The sequence below is a fragment of the Chiloscyllium plagiosum genome, chromosome 4 (assembly GCF_004010195.1).
Source record: "Chiloscyllium plagiosum isolate BGI_BamShark_2017 chromosome 4, ASM401019v2, whole genome shotgun sequence".
Lineage (NCBI taxonomy): Eukaryota > Metazoa > Chordata > Chondrichthyes > Orectolobiformes > Hemiscylliidae > Chiloscyllium > Chiloscyllium plagiosum.
This window is the reverse complement of record NC_057713.1, coordinates 33,112,840-33,128,443: the sequence shown is the minus strand read 5'-3', so window position 1 is coordinate 33,128,443 and position 15,604 is coordinate 33,112,840. Positions and strand designations below refer to the sequence as shown.

General features: G+C 41.5%; 1 long non-coding RNA gene across 1 annotated transcript in view; it reads right to left on the bottom strand.

Moving 5' to 3' along the window:
• Positions 1 to 15,266, bottom strand: part of LOC122549544 — a 55,676-nt gene extending 40,410 nt beyond the window's left edge. Inside the window, exons 1-2 of the long non-coding RNA XR_006311567.1 lie at positions 15,230 to 15,266; positions 14,810 to 14,873 (exon numbers count right to left, since the gene is read on the bottom strand). This is a non-coding gene — a long non-coding RNA (uncharacterized LOC122549544). The remainder of the gene's footprint in view (positions 1 to 14,809; positions 14,874 to 15,229) is intronic.
• Between the last annotated feature and the right edge of the window lie 338 nt (positions 15,267 to 15,604).

Below are 15,604 nucleotides of genomic sequence, written 5' to 3'. Positions count from 1 at the left end.
CTATCTGCCACTCCTCAGCCCAGCTCTGCATCATATCTAAGTCCCTCTGCAGCCGACAACAGCCCTCCTCACTGTCCACAACTCCACCTATCTTCGTATCATCTGCAAATTTACTGACCCACCCTTCGACTCCCTCATCTAAGTCATTAATAAAAATTACAAACAGCAGAGGACCCAGAACTGATCCCTGCGGAACTCCACTTGTAACTGGGCTCCAGGCTGAATATTTACCATCTACCACCACTCTCTGCCTTCGACCGGTTAGCCAGTTTTCTATCCAACTGGCCACATTTCCCTCTATCCCATGCCTCCAGACTTTCTGCATAAGCCTACCATGGGGAACCTTCTCAAATGCCTTACTAAAATCCATGTATAGTACATCCACTGCTCTACCCTCGTCCACATGCTTGGTCACCTCCTCAAAGATTTCAATCAGACTTGTAAGGCAAGACCTACCCTTCACAAATCTGTGCTGGCTGTCCCTAATCAAGCAGTGTCTTTCCAGATACTTATAAATCCTATCCCTCAGTACCCTTTCGATTACCGAAGTAAGACTAACTGGCCTGTAATTCCCGGGGTTATCCCTATTCCCTTTTTTGAACAGGGGCACAACATTCGCCACTCTCCAGTCTCCTGGTACCACCCCCGTTGGCAGTGGAGACGAAAAGATCATTGCCAACGGCTCTGCAATTTCCTCTCTTGCTTCCCACATAATCCTAGGATATATCCCGTCAGGCCCGGGGTACTTGTCTATCCTCAAGTTTTTCAAAATGCCCAACACATCTTCCTTCCTAACAAGTATCTCTTCTAGCTTACCAGTCCATATCATACGTTTCATTAGTGGTTTGGTGTTGGAATACTCAGTTTCAGAGAGAGAGTTCTACTGTTGGACTGCCTTTCTTGTGGCTGGATTTGGAGGTTCTTACAAAGGCATTGCAGGTAGTAAATCTCCAGTGCTTTGTGGTGCCTGCTGTAGATTATCCAAGTCTCCGATGCACATGGGAACACATGGATCATTGCTGCCTATTAAGCGTAGTCTTGGCTTTGTGATCCTGGACATCAAATACTCTTTTCTTCAGTTGATCAAAGGCTGAGCTGGCACATTGGAGGTGATTTTCATTAATGTCTATCTTCATTTGGAAGAGGCTCCCAAGTTATGTAAAATGGTCAACATTTTCTAGGATCTCATCATTACAGATGACAAGATATTTTGCTGTGAGTGAGGGTTGGATAAGGCCTTAATTTCTTGGTTGTTTGTTAAAAGGTGCATTTTCAACAGACAGGGAATTCCCAATCACTTATGTCATATGATCATGTGATGCCAACCACTGCCAACATATGATTGGGTAGATAGCTGTCACCATCCTGCCTCTCTGATTAGGTTGACATCACCTACTTGGTTTGAAGTGGTATAGGAAAACCACGATGCTTGTCTTAAACAAGATGTAGTCTATTGCATGATAACAATCAGATACAAGTTAAATCACTGGGATAGATAGTGGGCAGAATCTTATCAGACTCAGAGCCATGTGGGCTATGGAAAAATGTGTAGTGGAATCAGGTGAGGTGTTTGGTGAAGTCAGAGCAAGATCAGCTTGCTATATCTTTTACACTTTTTCTCAAGCAGTGTGGTGAGATTCTCGCTCGGCAGCTGTGAGTATCCAATTGATGCTCATTATAACTTGTTAAATACCTTGTTAACAGCTCAACTCATTACAGATTGTGATCTTAAGAAACTGGCCTAATAAGCTAGCCATCAACATCAAATCCAAAAGCGGCTTCTTGCTCCAAAATCTTTCCATGTTGGACATGAGGCACCAACTTCTTGGGTTCGCTCTGTGGGCAATGGTGACAGGCACTCCTTGTGCCAACCTCTATGAAGACTCAGGGCACATCTAGAAACTACTTACATTATACATTTCCACATTGCACGAGCAATTATCATTGTAATGCTGCAGCAAAGACACTTGGCACTCAGGGACACTTTGCACTCAGTACCCGGCCCATGAACTGTATCAGGCTATTTCTTCAGGCTCTTCCCTCGCTGTCCTAGCAGTCACTTGCTCTGAGCCTACCTGGATCTTCACTGCATTCCTGTCTTGCATGGCCTAGGTCCCCAACTGTCCACTTTTCACCAGCTTGTTCCCTGGCCAACATCTCTGTCTCAGATTTGCTGCAGTGCTCCAGTGAAGCACAGCGCAAGCTGGAAGAACAATACCTCATTTCCATTGGGGACCCTGCAGCCTTCTCAATTCAATATCAAGTTCTACAACTTTAGGGCTTGAGCTCTCCCATGTCCTTACCCCAATCCCCACACATCAGGCCTTGTTATCACATGGCCTATTATACACAACTCAATGTTAGCCACTAATAGTCCACATTAGTAGCTATTCCCCCTCCTATCCAGATCATTGCCCACTCCTTTTCTTTCTTTGGGGTCTACCCCACCTATCATTTACTCCTTACCCCCTCACCCCCACCCTTTCTTCTGCAGAAAAACCACACTTTCCTAGCTACAATCAGTTCTAAGGAAGGGGCACTTGACACAAAACATCTGATTTCTCTCCATAGATGCTGCCAGACTCGGTGAGCTTCTCCAGCAATTTCCATCTTTTTTTCTGATTTACAGCATCCACAGCTCTTTCAGTTTTTTATCAAGGAAGATAGAGTTTACTCAGTGGATTCTAACACATTTGATTAAGGGCAGCCTCTGATAACAGTCTAGGCACTGCTCAGACCAGTCAGAATGATGATCCTCTGCTCATAAGAGATGAGGAGCAAATGATGGACAGCACGCTTTGTCTACGCTGTTTTTGCCTTATGGTGAATTGTTTTCCTCCTGGAATGAGAGAGAGTCATGCATTATGGAAGAAGAAAGTGAGTGCCAGATATTACTTTTGGTACAGGTGGAGAGGTGCCCAGCATGTAATTTGGCAGTACAGAGGGTACATGGGGTTAGTGTTGTTGTGGGTTGAGATAAGTGAGGATGCGTGGAGAAGATATTGAGAGTGATAGAGTAAGAGTCCTGGTTGAGAGGTGAGTGCAGTAGCAGAGATACAGTGAGTGTGAGGTCTCACAGAAGACGATTGCACTTGGGATGCAGAGTCTTTTTTATTCACTCATCTGAAATGGGTTTCACTGGTTGGCCAGCATTTATTGCCTGTCCCTAATTGCCCTTGAGAAGATGGTGGTGAGCTGCCTTTTTTAACCGCTGCAGTCCACATGCTGTAGGCTGACCCTCAATGTCCTTACACACGGAATTCCAAGATTATGACCCAGTGACAGTGAAGAAACAGCAATATATTTCCAAGTCAGGAGTCTGAGTGCCTTGAAGGGAAAATGGCAGGTGGTGTTTCCTGTGTATCTGCTACCCTTGTCCTTCTAAATGGAAGTGGTCATGGCCATGAACTTGTTCAATGTTAAGGTTTCAGAGTCCATTATTAAGGATGAGATTGCAGAGTACTTGGATGTGCATGGTAAAATAGGGCTGAGTCAGCACAGTTTCATCAATGAGAGGTCATGTTTGACAAGTCAGTTAGAATTCTTTGAGGAGATAATGAGCAAGTTAGACAAAGGAGAGTCGGTGGATGTAAACTACTTGAATTTCCATAGGCGTTTTACAAGGTGCTGCACAGGAGACTGCTAAATAAGGTAAGAGCCCTTGGTGTGAGGGCCAAGGAACTGGCATAGATAGAAGATTGGCTGACAGGCAGAAACTGGATAGAGTCATAGAGATGTACAGCATGGAAACAGACCCTTCGGTCCAATGCGTTCATGCCGACCAGCTATCCCAACCCAATCTAGTCCCACCTGCCAGCACCCGGCCCATATCCCTCCAAACCCTTCCTATTGATATACCCATACAAATGCCTCTTAAATATTGCAATTGTACCAGCCTCCACCACTTCCTCTGGCAGGTTCATTCCATACACGTACCATCCTCTGTGTGAAAAAGTTGCCTCTTAGGTCTCTTTTATATCTTTCCTCTCTCTCCATAACCTTTACCCTCTAGTTCTGGACTCCCCCAACCCCAGGGAAAATACTTTGTCTATTTATCCTATCCATGCCCCTCATAATTTTGTAAACCTCTATAAGGTCACCCCTCAGCCTCCGACGCTCCAGGGAAAACAGCCCCAGCCTGTTCAGCCTCTCCCTATCCTGGCGATATCCTTGTAGATCTTTTCTGAACCCTTTCAAGTTTCATAACATCTTTCTGATAGGAAGGAGACCAGAATTGCACGCAATATCCAACATAGTAAGATAGTGAGGATATGGGGTCTTTTTTCAGGATGGTAACCTGAAATGCAGGAGTCAATGTTGGGAGCAATCTGGACAAAGGAACTGAAGGAACTGTTGATTAGGTTGCAGATGATGCAAAAATAGGGAAGGGGCACATAGTGTTGAGGAAGCAGGGAGGCTGCAGAAGGACTTGGACAGGCTGAGAGTGGACAAAGAAATGGCAGATGGAATATATAGTCAGAAAGTGTAAGGTTATACATTTTGGTGAGAATAATAGAGGCTACACTATTTGCTAAATGGGGCAAGTCTTCAGAAATCTAAAGCACAATGGGACATGGGAGTCCTAGTTCAGAATTCTCTTAAGTTCAGTTAGGAAGGCAAATGCAATGTTAACATTCATCTCAAGTGGGCTAGAATATAAGATCAGGGATGTACTGCTAAGGCTGTATAAGGCTCTGGTCAGAATACATTTGGAATATTGAGAGCAGTTTTAGTCCCTGAATCTAAGAAGGGATATGTTGGCATTGGAGGGGGTCCAGAGGAGGTTAATAAGAATGACCCTGAGGATGAAAAGTTTGTCATATGAGGAGCGGTTCAGGACTCTGGATCTGTCCTCGATGGAGCTTAGAAGGATGGGGAGAGATCTGGTTGAAACTTACAAAATACTGAGAGGCCTGGATAGAATGGACATGGAAAAAATGTTTCCTCTAGTGGAGAGATTAGAACCAGAGGGCAAAGCCTCAGAGTAAACGGACGCCACTTTAGAATGAGGATGAGGATGAATTTATTCTGCCAGAGGGTGATGAATCTGTGGAACTCATTGCTGCAGAGGGCAATACTCACTGCTGCTACTAAACATGTGATGGAGGGAATGAGTGATTGGTGATTTGTGCCAATCAAGTGGGATGCTTTGTCCTGGATGATGTCAAAACTCTTGAGTGTTGTTGTAACTGCATCCATCCAGGCAATGAGGAATATTCCATGACATTCCTGACTTGTACTTTGCAAATGGTGGACAAGCTCTGGGGAGCCAGGAGGTGAGTCACTCACTGCAGAATTCCTAGCCTCTGACCTGGTCTTGTAGCCACCTGTTTATGTGGTGAGAACATGTGAATAGTAACTCCAAAGATGCTGCTAATGGGAGATTCAATGATGTTACACCATTAAATGTCAAGGCATGGTGGTTAGATTGTCTTGGTTAGAGATGAACATTGCCTGACATTTGTGATGTGAATGTTACTTGCCACTTGTCAGCCCAAACATGAATTTTGTCCAGATCTTGTTAGATTTGAACATGGACTGCTTCAGTATCTGAGGAGTTGAGAATAGTGCTGAGCATTGTGCAATCATCAGCGAACATGCCCACTTCTAACCTTATGATGGAGAGAAGGTCATTGATAAACCAGTTGAAGATGGTTGGGCCTAGAACACTACCCTGAGGAACTCCTGCAGAGATGCCCTGGTGCTGAGATTATGGACCTCCAACACCTACAACCATCTTTCTATGTGTCAGGTAGGAATAACTCCAAACAGCAGAGAGTTTATGCCCTGATTCCCATTGATACTAGGTTTGCTGCGTCTCCTTGATTCCACACTCAATCAAATGCAGTCTTGATGTCAAGGGCTGTCACTCTCATTCTGAACATTGACCTTCTTCCTACATTTCTGGGCATTCCATCAGCCAACTGAGTGTGTTCTAACCTGGGTGACCTCCACCGTTGGTCCTCAGGGAGGAGGAATTCCTTCCTCCACACACCCTGCCCACTAGAAGCTCCAGAACCAATCCTGCAAAATGGAACGTTGTTTCCCACTGTTGATCACAGCTCTGGACTGAGAGTTCTTGTCTTGTGAGCATAACGAGCTTTTAAATATGACCACAGCGCTAGGGTTCCCAGTCAGTTTCAGGATCTCGTGAGAAGTACGTTGCTCCAGAAACAAAGCATGATAAGATGGAATAGATATCAGACACAACACTAGCCATTAGGACTGAAAGGCCAATTAAGTTTGTTGAGAAAACATGCTCGGATTCATGGTAAGAATCACTGGAGCGAACTTGACATAACTTGCATTTAGTATTTATTCATCTCAGTTTCTAAGACTGTTAGGAGACCTAGGCTAATAGGTCTGTCCCCCCCGAGACCATAAGATTTCCCACCCAAATTCTTATATCATCATTGGATTGAGTGGAACTAAATGCAGTCTTTAGCACTGACCCTTTCAGTACCATAGATTTCAACAATCAGGAGCTTAATGTCTGAGTGAGCTCAGGCACCAGGGTCATCTGCATACCGAAACTCTATGACTAAGAATGAAGAAGTTTTCTGTTTCATATTGAAGGTGGTGTGGGGTGAACAGTTTCCTGTCTGTTTTGTAGGTAGGTTATCTCCATGCCTGTGTGTAATTTGCTGGAGGTGAGGTGCGGTTTTAAAGAGAAAATGGAGAAGGGTTGGTGCAATGACAAAACTTATTTAAGCACTTGCTGTAGTGTTTCCATTGGTGAGGACCATGCCGTGAGTGGAGGATGCTGACACACTTGTGAGGGCGACCAAATTTAAGGAGGATATGCTATGAGCCTTCACAGTTGACAGAGTCAAAGGCTATGTTAGGAAAGAGTATAACAGCGCAGGACTGTGGGCAGCACGGTGGCTCATTAATTAGTACTTCTGCCTCACACCACCAGAGACCTGGTTTCAATTCCAGCTTCCGGCGAATGCCTGTGTGGGTGCTCTGGTTTCCTTCACAGAGCCCAAAGATGTGTCGGTTAGGTGGATTGGCCATGCAACTTGCCCATAATGTCCAGGGATGTACAGGCTGGTAAGAGTAGCCATGGAAAATGCAGGGATAGGATCAGAAGGTGTAACTGGGTGGGATGCTCTTCGAAGGGTTGCTGTGGACTCGATGGGCCAAATGGTCTGCTTCCACACTGTTGGGATTCTCTGATTCTAGTTGGTGCCAGTCCTTTCAAATTTCTTGAATTTACCTTGCAGTGATGATCGTATCTGTGGTCTTTCTCAATTGGTGAAAACTACTCCACAATTAATTTATCTTTTTATCCATGTTTTAGTTGAATAAATGGTGTTTGGGACAATAGGAATGTCTCCCCTACCCTATTTCGAAAAGTGACATTGGACAAATTGCATCCTACAGACAAGACTTTAGTTTAATTTCCCATTTGAAAGGTGACTCCTGAACAGCCCTTATTTAGTACTGCACTGAAGCGTCAACATATGTTATGTGTTTAAACTTTTAGTGTGGATTGAACCCAAAGTCATCAAACTAAGGTGAAATTGCTATCAGAGTCAAGGCTCACATACAGAGCTTTGGATAATTTTCAACTTCAAACTGAAAACATGAGCATACACACAACAATCTACTTAGGGTAATTTAATATAGCTCACATAATCTCTCATCCTCATCTGTCTTTTCTTCAATGCCCTCTACTCAGCTGGTGTAACAAGTAAAACGTTACAATTTAAATTTTGTAGTGTTTGTTTAATATTTTATGAGTCATTAGGATTGATTGAACCACTTCTATTTGTATATCTGAAGGAGATAGAACAACGTTGGAAACAGTAGTAGGAGCATTTATTAAAAGACAAAAAATCTTGGATGGTTTATATTTCAAATTATCCATATTGTGGATGAAAAGACTTCAACCTAAACCTGTTGAATAAACAGATAACTAGGTCTGACTGAAAAAGTCTTTGGTGAGGCTAGATATCAATCCATTTGGTCCTCTGTGGAATTTTAAATTTCCATCCTGGTTATAAGTCACTCCTTTTTCACTCCTGTCCTTTTGGACTAATCGTAATGAAACAAATGTTGTGACAAATACTAAATGTCTTTAACACCAGCAGATTCCTATGCTTAATTGAGAGTAAAAGAACAAAAAGTGGCAATGTACTAAAAAGAAATATTTCAAAGAAAGCAAATTTAGAAATATAATGCAGATTGACTGTGTGGAAAATGTATTGGATTCCTATAGTTCCACGTGCTGTAAGACTGGCCTTATGAGCAACTTTGTGAATAGGCCTGAGCCAATTGTACATGTAAAAGCTTGATGATCAATTAGGCCACATTAAAGCCATCAGAGAAAGATAATGGCTACTATGAGCAGATCATTTCTCGTCATATATCACACAAATTTATCCATGGGCCTAATGCTTTCACTTCTGGCTATGAAAAGATGCCAGTCTACCTCAGATGACCCTGGATCAGTGAGGTAACTCAAACATTTGAGCAATAGGTGAAACTAGCTATTTCATGCTGCAACTGTGCAGTAGCAATGTGAGTGAAATTTGTCACTGACAGGATGCTGCCATCAAGCCAAAACTATATTTGCCTCCACACGAACAAGTAATGGGAATATGAATATGAATCTCAGTACCGCTATGATGCTACGTATGTAAACCATAGACCCAAAATAAATGGCAGATCATATCAAACAGCATATTCCTTTAGCTGTTTGCTATAAGCAAGTTGCTGGCCATACACAATGTGCAATGCTCAAAATACACGGTCCAATATTAGGTACGATTCTGCAACTGCATAGCATTTGTTAAATAATCCCACATGTGTGATGAATTACAGTGACAATCAATTTGGGATTATCTATCAGGCTTACAGCACATACATGTACTAAACATTATTGTTTTTGCACAAGGCCCAGTTCTTTACAGACAGAAAAAACATGTACATGCATAGCACCTGTCTCAACAAAATAAGTCACAGTGATTCTGTAATGCATTTTTCAGGGCAATGTCATGACTAATCAAATTTAAATTGATAGTCAACTAACATTGAGCATTAATTGGTACATTCGCCTTGGAACACCTCCTCCAATCAGAGTGCACTTGCCAGCTAATCACCACTTCCCTCCCATGCAGTGTAAAAGTATTGGTACTTCTTGTGAATTGTCCTGAGAAATAAAAGGCAAAAGCCTCAGAAAATGAATCTTTTTTCATTAATATTCAAGTTCTGTACAATCATACAGCTGTTTTTATTATCTTGTCTCTATAAAATAAGAAAAGTTCTAGTCAAGGAGATCCCATTTAGCTCATCAAGATCCTCCTCTAGTATTCTACACTTGCTCATTGTAACAACTCAAAATACTCTTTCTTCCCTAACATCTTGACTGGCAAATTGCTCTAAGTATTTATTTCTAATATCTGTTTTGAAATAACTTTCTGTTGACTTAAATTTAACTTTTCTAGTCCTACTTACATCATTCATTATAAGAAAATGTTTACTTGATTATTCAGTATTTTGTATTCATTGATGTGGTCTCTCCATTAAAAACTTTGTTAAATTTGTAGGCTTAAATTCTCTTTCCTCATTATTCCACCATTTCATTACACTCTAGGTGAATATTGTTCTTTTTTGTGTGGTTTCCAATCTGACCTGATGACTCACCTCTGAAGTGACCTAGAAAGTAGTTCAGTCACGCCAAGCATAATACAGAATTGCAGACACTGAAGGAGAAAGCTCTGCACTATTTGATTAAGGGCGACTTGGTTTGGGCAATAAGTCAAATCTTTGCCAGATGCTCACATTTTGAAGATTAAATTATTTTATCAAAATACAAATTACGTAATCTCTTAGGTCATTGGTTGAGGGAATTTACGTCATGGGTATGTAGTATAGTAGATGCAGAGTCATAGAGTCAAACAGCACGGAAACAGACCCTTCGGTCCAAATCATCCATGCCAACCAGTTTCCCAAACTAAATGAGTCCCATTTGCCTGCATTTGGCCCATATCCCTCTAAACCCTTCCTATTCATGTACCTGTCCAGATGTCTTTTAAATGTTGTAACTGTACCTTATCCACCACTTCCTCTGACAGTTCATTCCACATATGAACCACTCTCTGTGTGAAAAAGTTACCCCTCAGGTCCCTTTTAAATCCTTCTCCTCTCATCTTAAAATTATGCCCTCGACTTTGGAACTCCCTTACCTTGGAGAATAGATTTTTGCTTTCACCTTATCTGTGCCAAATATGTTCCCTATCCTTCTCCCCAGTCTGGACCTTTTGAAAATTTATATCTCTCCCAGGGATGTCAAGATCCTGAGACGTCCTTCGGAAATATGATATTAAATTCCACTTGCAATAGATTCCCAACCCCACAGTGGTTAAAATATCTGGCTTCATATACAAGATTTACATGTGAACTTATGACTAAGAAGCAGGATTATGTCCTTCAGCCCCTCAAACCTGCTCGACTATTCAATATGATCATAGCTGATCTGATTAATCCTCATTCTCACCTAATGTTCTAATCCCTTGCTTATCAAGGATCTATCTACTCCACATAATGTCAGATGACATGTACCATGTACCATGCACCAGTCATATGAGACATACCATATGTGAGAATTAAATATCAGCAGTCGCATAGCAGATAATACAAATTGCTGTGGTGTCACATATCAAATGCTACACCATTAGATCTCACACATCAGAATCAAACAACAGATACTATATATTAGGATGTGACAACTGAGATTCCATGGACCTTTAAACCAAATTAGAAGCTAATTGCTGTATTGGAGCACAAGGCCAGCCTTCCTGTTTCCACACCTACATTCTTCACTCACTCTATTGCAGGTTATAAAGTACACTGCGAACACGGCCCCTGTGTTAAGATACAAAATCCTTAGACAAAGTCACACACTGGTTTGGAGTGCATTTTGAGAGATAGAAAAGTGCACAGGTTGTGTTCCCTGAGCCCGCATCAACATTCCAAGGTCTTGAGTTTCCACCCTCCAATTTCCTATCCTTACTGAGCTCCTTTCCACATCACTCTTTATTTCCTCTGTCCCTCCCCTCTCCAAGATGTTTATTTTCCCATGAAAATAACAGCAAGGTTCTGTCAGAGCTAGAGAGCTGAAATAATAGTAGGATATTCTGGAGAAACTCAGCAGATCTGGCAGTATCTGGAAGAGAGAGAAAGAATTAATATTTCAAGACCAATATGACTAATCTTCAGAACTGCTCTTTCTCACTGTCCTTTTCTTCTCAATTCAATGATCCCCTACCCTCTATCTCCAATCTATTTATTTACTATGATACAATAGCATAGGAAAAGGCCATTTAGTCCAACTGTTCAGTGCCATTGTCCAACTTTTTCACTTAATATTTGACTCCTCTCTCACAGGAGCTCCACTGACCCTAACCCTGATCCCATCACCATCCCAAGATTCTGGTTGATCTTAAAATTCTTAATCCTCACTACCCACATCCAAAGCAACATGGGCTACATGATAAATCTAGAGATTGTACTGAAGGAAAGTAACAATTCTAGCAAGTGGGACATAATCTGTGATAAGGTTGGTTCGAGGATAGAAATATTGTTCTTCTCAATATATTGATCTTGGCACAAGGGAACTGGTGAACTCAGCAAGTTCAAAATCACTGGCTGCCAACTCTGTCCTTGGGTTATTGTGTCTGGCTTTGGCCTAATGAACAGCCATCTATATATTCACAAAGTGCTCCCGCAGACTGTTAGCTTTTCTGTTAATAATTAATTAAAGGTTAGGCTTCAGCAGTTTTATGATATGACATGATCTTACCACATTCAACTTCTTCACATTACCCAGACTTGAACATTAAGTTATCTCTTAGCATTTATATTCAAGTTAAATTACAATAAGTCAATTCACATAGACCTTTCCACAAATTCATAATACGAGGAGCTTTGAAATAGTTGAGGAAACACATTATACAATCCAGTTTTGCCTACACGCATGCTCCATGCCAAAAAAAGAAAACACAGTGATGCAGTAAAAATGTTCAAAGTGCCTTTATTTTTGAATTTATCTACAACTGCAATTGCTCTAGTGCAGTAAAAGATATTGAAAGGTATTGCTAGAAACACAAAAGAAACTCAGTAATCTTCACTTTGCCTAACACACTGACTTTGAACTATCATGTTGCCAATGCAATCAAAGGTATGTTTCATTTTTTCATGCTGCAGTGTGAAGTTCTGGAGCATCTCTATAGACTTCGCAGTTGTAGATTGTTTGAACCTGGCATGGCAGAAGTATTGTAGCTTCCATCAACATTTTCCATGCTTTCTTTCTAATGAATATGAAACAATTATGCTTGTTTCTCCTGCTTCTTTTCAATAGCTTTGATCATGTGAGAACAAAAAGTCCTGGAGATCACAACAGGTCAGGCAGCATCCACAGAGAAAAAGCAAGCTAATGTTTCATTAAGCTCTGATGAAGAGTCGTCTAGACTTGAAACATTAGCTTGCTTTCTCTCCATGGATACTGTCTGACCCACTGTGATCTTTAGCATTTTTTGATTTTAGTACAGATTCCAGCATCTGCAGTAATTTGCTCCTACTTTGATCATGTGAAAGATCAGTTGCCGTTGGTATTTGATTTTTAGGCATAAATGCAGCCTCGATGTCAAAAGCTGTTATTCTTACCTCACCTCTGGAATTCAGCTATTTTGTCCCTGTTTGAACCAAGACTGTAATGAAGTCAGGAGCTGAGTGGTCCTGGCAGAGCCCAAACTGGGAATCACTAAGCAAGTTATTGTTGAGCAAATGCTGCCTGATAGCACTGTTAATGACGCTTCCCTTTACTTTACTGATAATCGAGAGTAGACTGATAGGATAGACTGAATTTATTTTTCCTGCATTTTATGAACAGGACATGCCTGGGCAATTTTGCACATTGCCAGGTAAATGCCAGTATTGGAGTTGTTCTTGTACAGCTTAGCTTAGGGGCATGGCAAATTCTGGAACATTCGCCTTCAATGCCAATGCTGAATGTTATCAGGGCCTATAGTCTTTTAGTATCCAATGGCTCCAATTATTTCCTGATATCACATGGAGTGAATTAAATTAGCTCAACCCAAGTGTTTGTTATGCTAGGAACTTTTGGAGGAGGTCGAGATGGATCATCCACTGGGCACTTCTGGCTGAAGATATTTGCAAATGCTTTAGCCTTATTATTTGCTCCACTATTATTGAGGGTGGGAATGTTTGTGGAGCTTCCTCCTCTAGTGAGCTGTTTAATGGTATAACATCATTCACAGATAGATCAGTGGAACTGCAGAGCTTAGATATGGTCCATTGGTTGCAAAGTCACTTAGCTCTATCACTTGCTACTTATCTATTTGGCACAGACATAGTCCTGTTTTGTAGCTTCACCAGGTTGCAGCCTCATTTTCGGATTTACCCTAGTCTGCTTCTGGCATCCCTCCCATACATTCCATTGAACCAGAGTTTATCCCCTGGCTTGATGGTAGTGGCAGAGTGGAGGATATGCCAGGGCATGAGGTTGCAGATTGATTTGGAGTGTGATTCTGCTGCTGTTGATAGTGTCTCATAGAAGCTGAATCTTGAGTTGCTAAGTCTGTTCGAAATGTGTCCTATTAAATAACGCCTTGTTGTCCAACCTTTTTGCTGGAGTCATTCCCCTTTCCTCAAGAGATGGAAATATTATCTGCTTGTATTGCCAAGAACGACATTAGCTGAACTTCTTTAATGTTGAGATGGGCTATTGTTCTCACCCTCTTCTTTGTTGGAGAAAATGCCCATTCATCAAACTGTTCCAATATTTTCAGCTTGGGTTTCAGAACGATTGACAAACCTGGTGGAAATTCATAATCCTTTGCAATGTCTGCCATTTTATTTGCACCACAGTTTCCAGTTGTTGGACCAACTTCACTTTGTCTCCAAACATCAGTAACTTTGGCCTTGCCGAGTTTCACAGACAGATCGTCATGTTGAATGATGACTTAACCATAACATTTCTCTGCATCATTGCCAAACTCCACTCCAATTAGTTGGCACAGTTTTATGCCTAGCTTGAGCTAGTTCAATTTATCTGGAAATACCAGTCCAGAACTTTGATTTTTATATTGGGCATACTTCCAATAGATTTTCTATTCTGCCAGTGGAAATGGCCGACAACTTTAACGCAACCAAAGTTTTGGGTTACCTGAGATGGAGTCATCACGCCTTCATTGTAAATAAATGTAGGTATATGAGTTATATGAAACTATATTGTGTGTGCATGTATAAGGAAGGAGGCCAGGCCTACTGGAGGCTATTCTCTATTCCACAAGTCTGTCAAATGGCAATTTGGGCACAGGAGATACCACAACCAAGTTGTTTATCTGATATATATTTTCTAATAGTATAGCAGTCAGAAACGGAACTTTAATGGGGATTTTCCTTTTCGCATGCCAGGGTTGCTATGGCCAACTGCACTGCCTTTTTTGTTGAGGTCGACCAATTCAGTTGAGTATTGGAATCAAACCTGAGGAAGGCCTGTTCCCTGTGCAGAAGAGTGCATGTTAACATCAAAAAATGTTGGGACAAGAAAAGAGCAGCTAATTAGTCTAGTGTATTCCATGTAGTCATGACACAATGAATCATCAGAAAGCCCAGGGGTCTTTCCTGTCAAATATGTAATGTTGTTTCTGGAGGAGAGAACAGAAAAGGTTGGGGAAAAAAATGACCAATTCAGAGGAAAATATCCAGGGGAATTCCTCTGTAAGACGAGTAAATACAAGTTTTAGTGACTCTGACACGCAAATGAAGTCCCACCTACCTTCTGTGCATAACAATCACCTTCTAATGAACACGCAGCGAAACCCCCTTCACATGGAAATATCCTGAGAATAAATTGAGTTTCCTCTTGCTCAAATGCTTGTTACAAATAATCTCGTTTTACTGATAAAAAGCACAAATTCAAATCTGAAGGTACGAATCTCAAAACAAGAGATAGAAGTCACAGCTTCCCATATCTTTACTTTAGCAATCTATTCACAAGAAGAATAGTGTGCCTTTCCAATTCTCTTTTAGAAAAAAGGTCATGGAAAACAAATATGAGTTAAATCCAAACTTTTCTTTACTTTAAGTCGACAAAAAACAAGTGACAGTGGCTAGGGTAATTTGCAATTGAAGTTTATGAACAAATTTTTGTACCTTCACTGTTCTCTTCTATTAGTTTTAGAGAGAAAGAACTTACATTTATATAGGTAAAAACAATGACTGCAGATGCTGGAAACCAGATTCTGGATTAGTGGTGCTGGAAGAGCACAGCAGTTCAGGCAGCAACCAAGGAGCTTCGAAATCGACGTTTCGGGCAAAAGCCCTTCATCAGGAATAAAGGCAGTGAGTCTGGACCGTGGAAAGATAAGCTAGAGGAGAGTGGGGGTGGGGCGAGTTTGTTTCACAACATGGTTGAAGAGCTTCAGGGCAGAGGAAATGACCTGGGAGTTGCAGTGGGAAGAAGTTTTCCTCCTCTCTCTACAAGAATCTCAGGGAGTCTCTCTCCCACTGCAACTCCCAGGTCATTTTCTCTGCCCTGAAGCTCTTCAACCATGTCGTGAAACAAACTCGC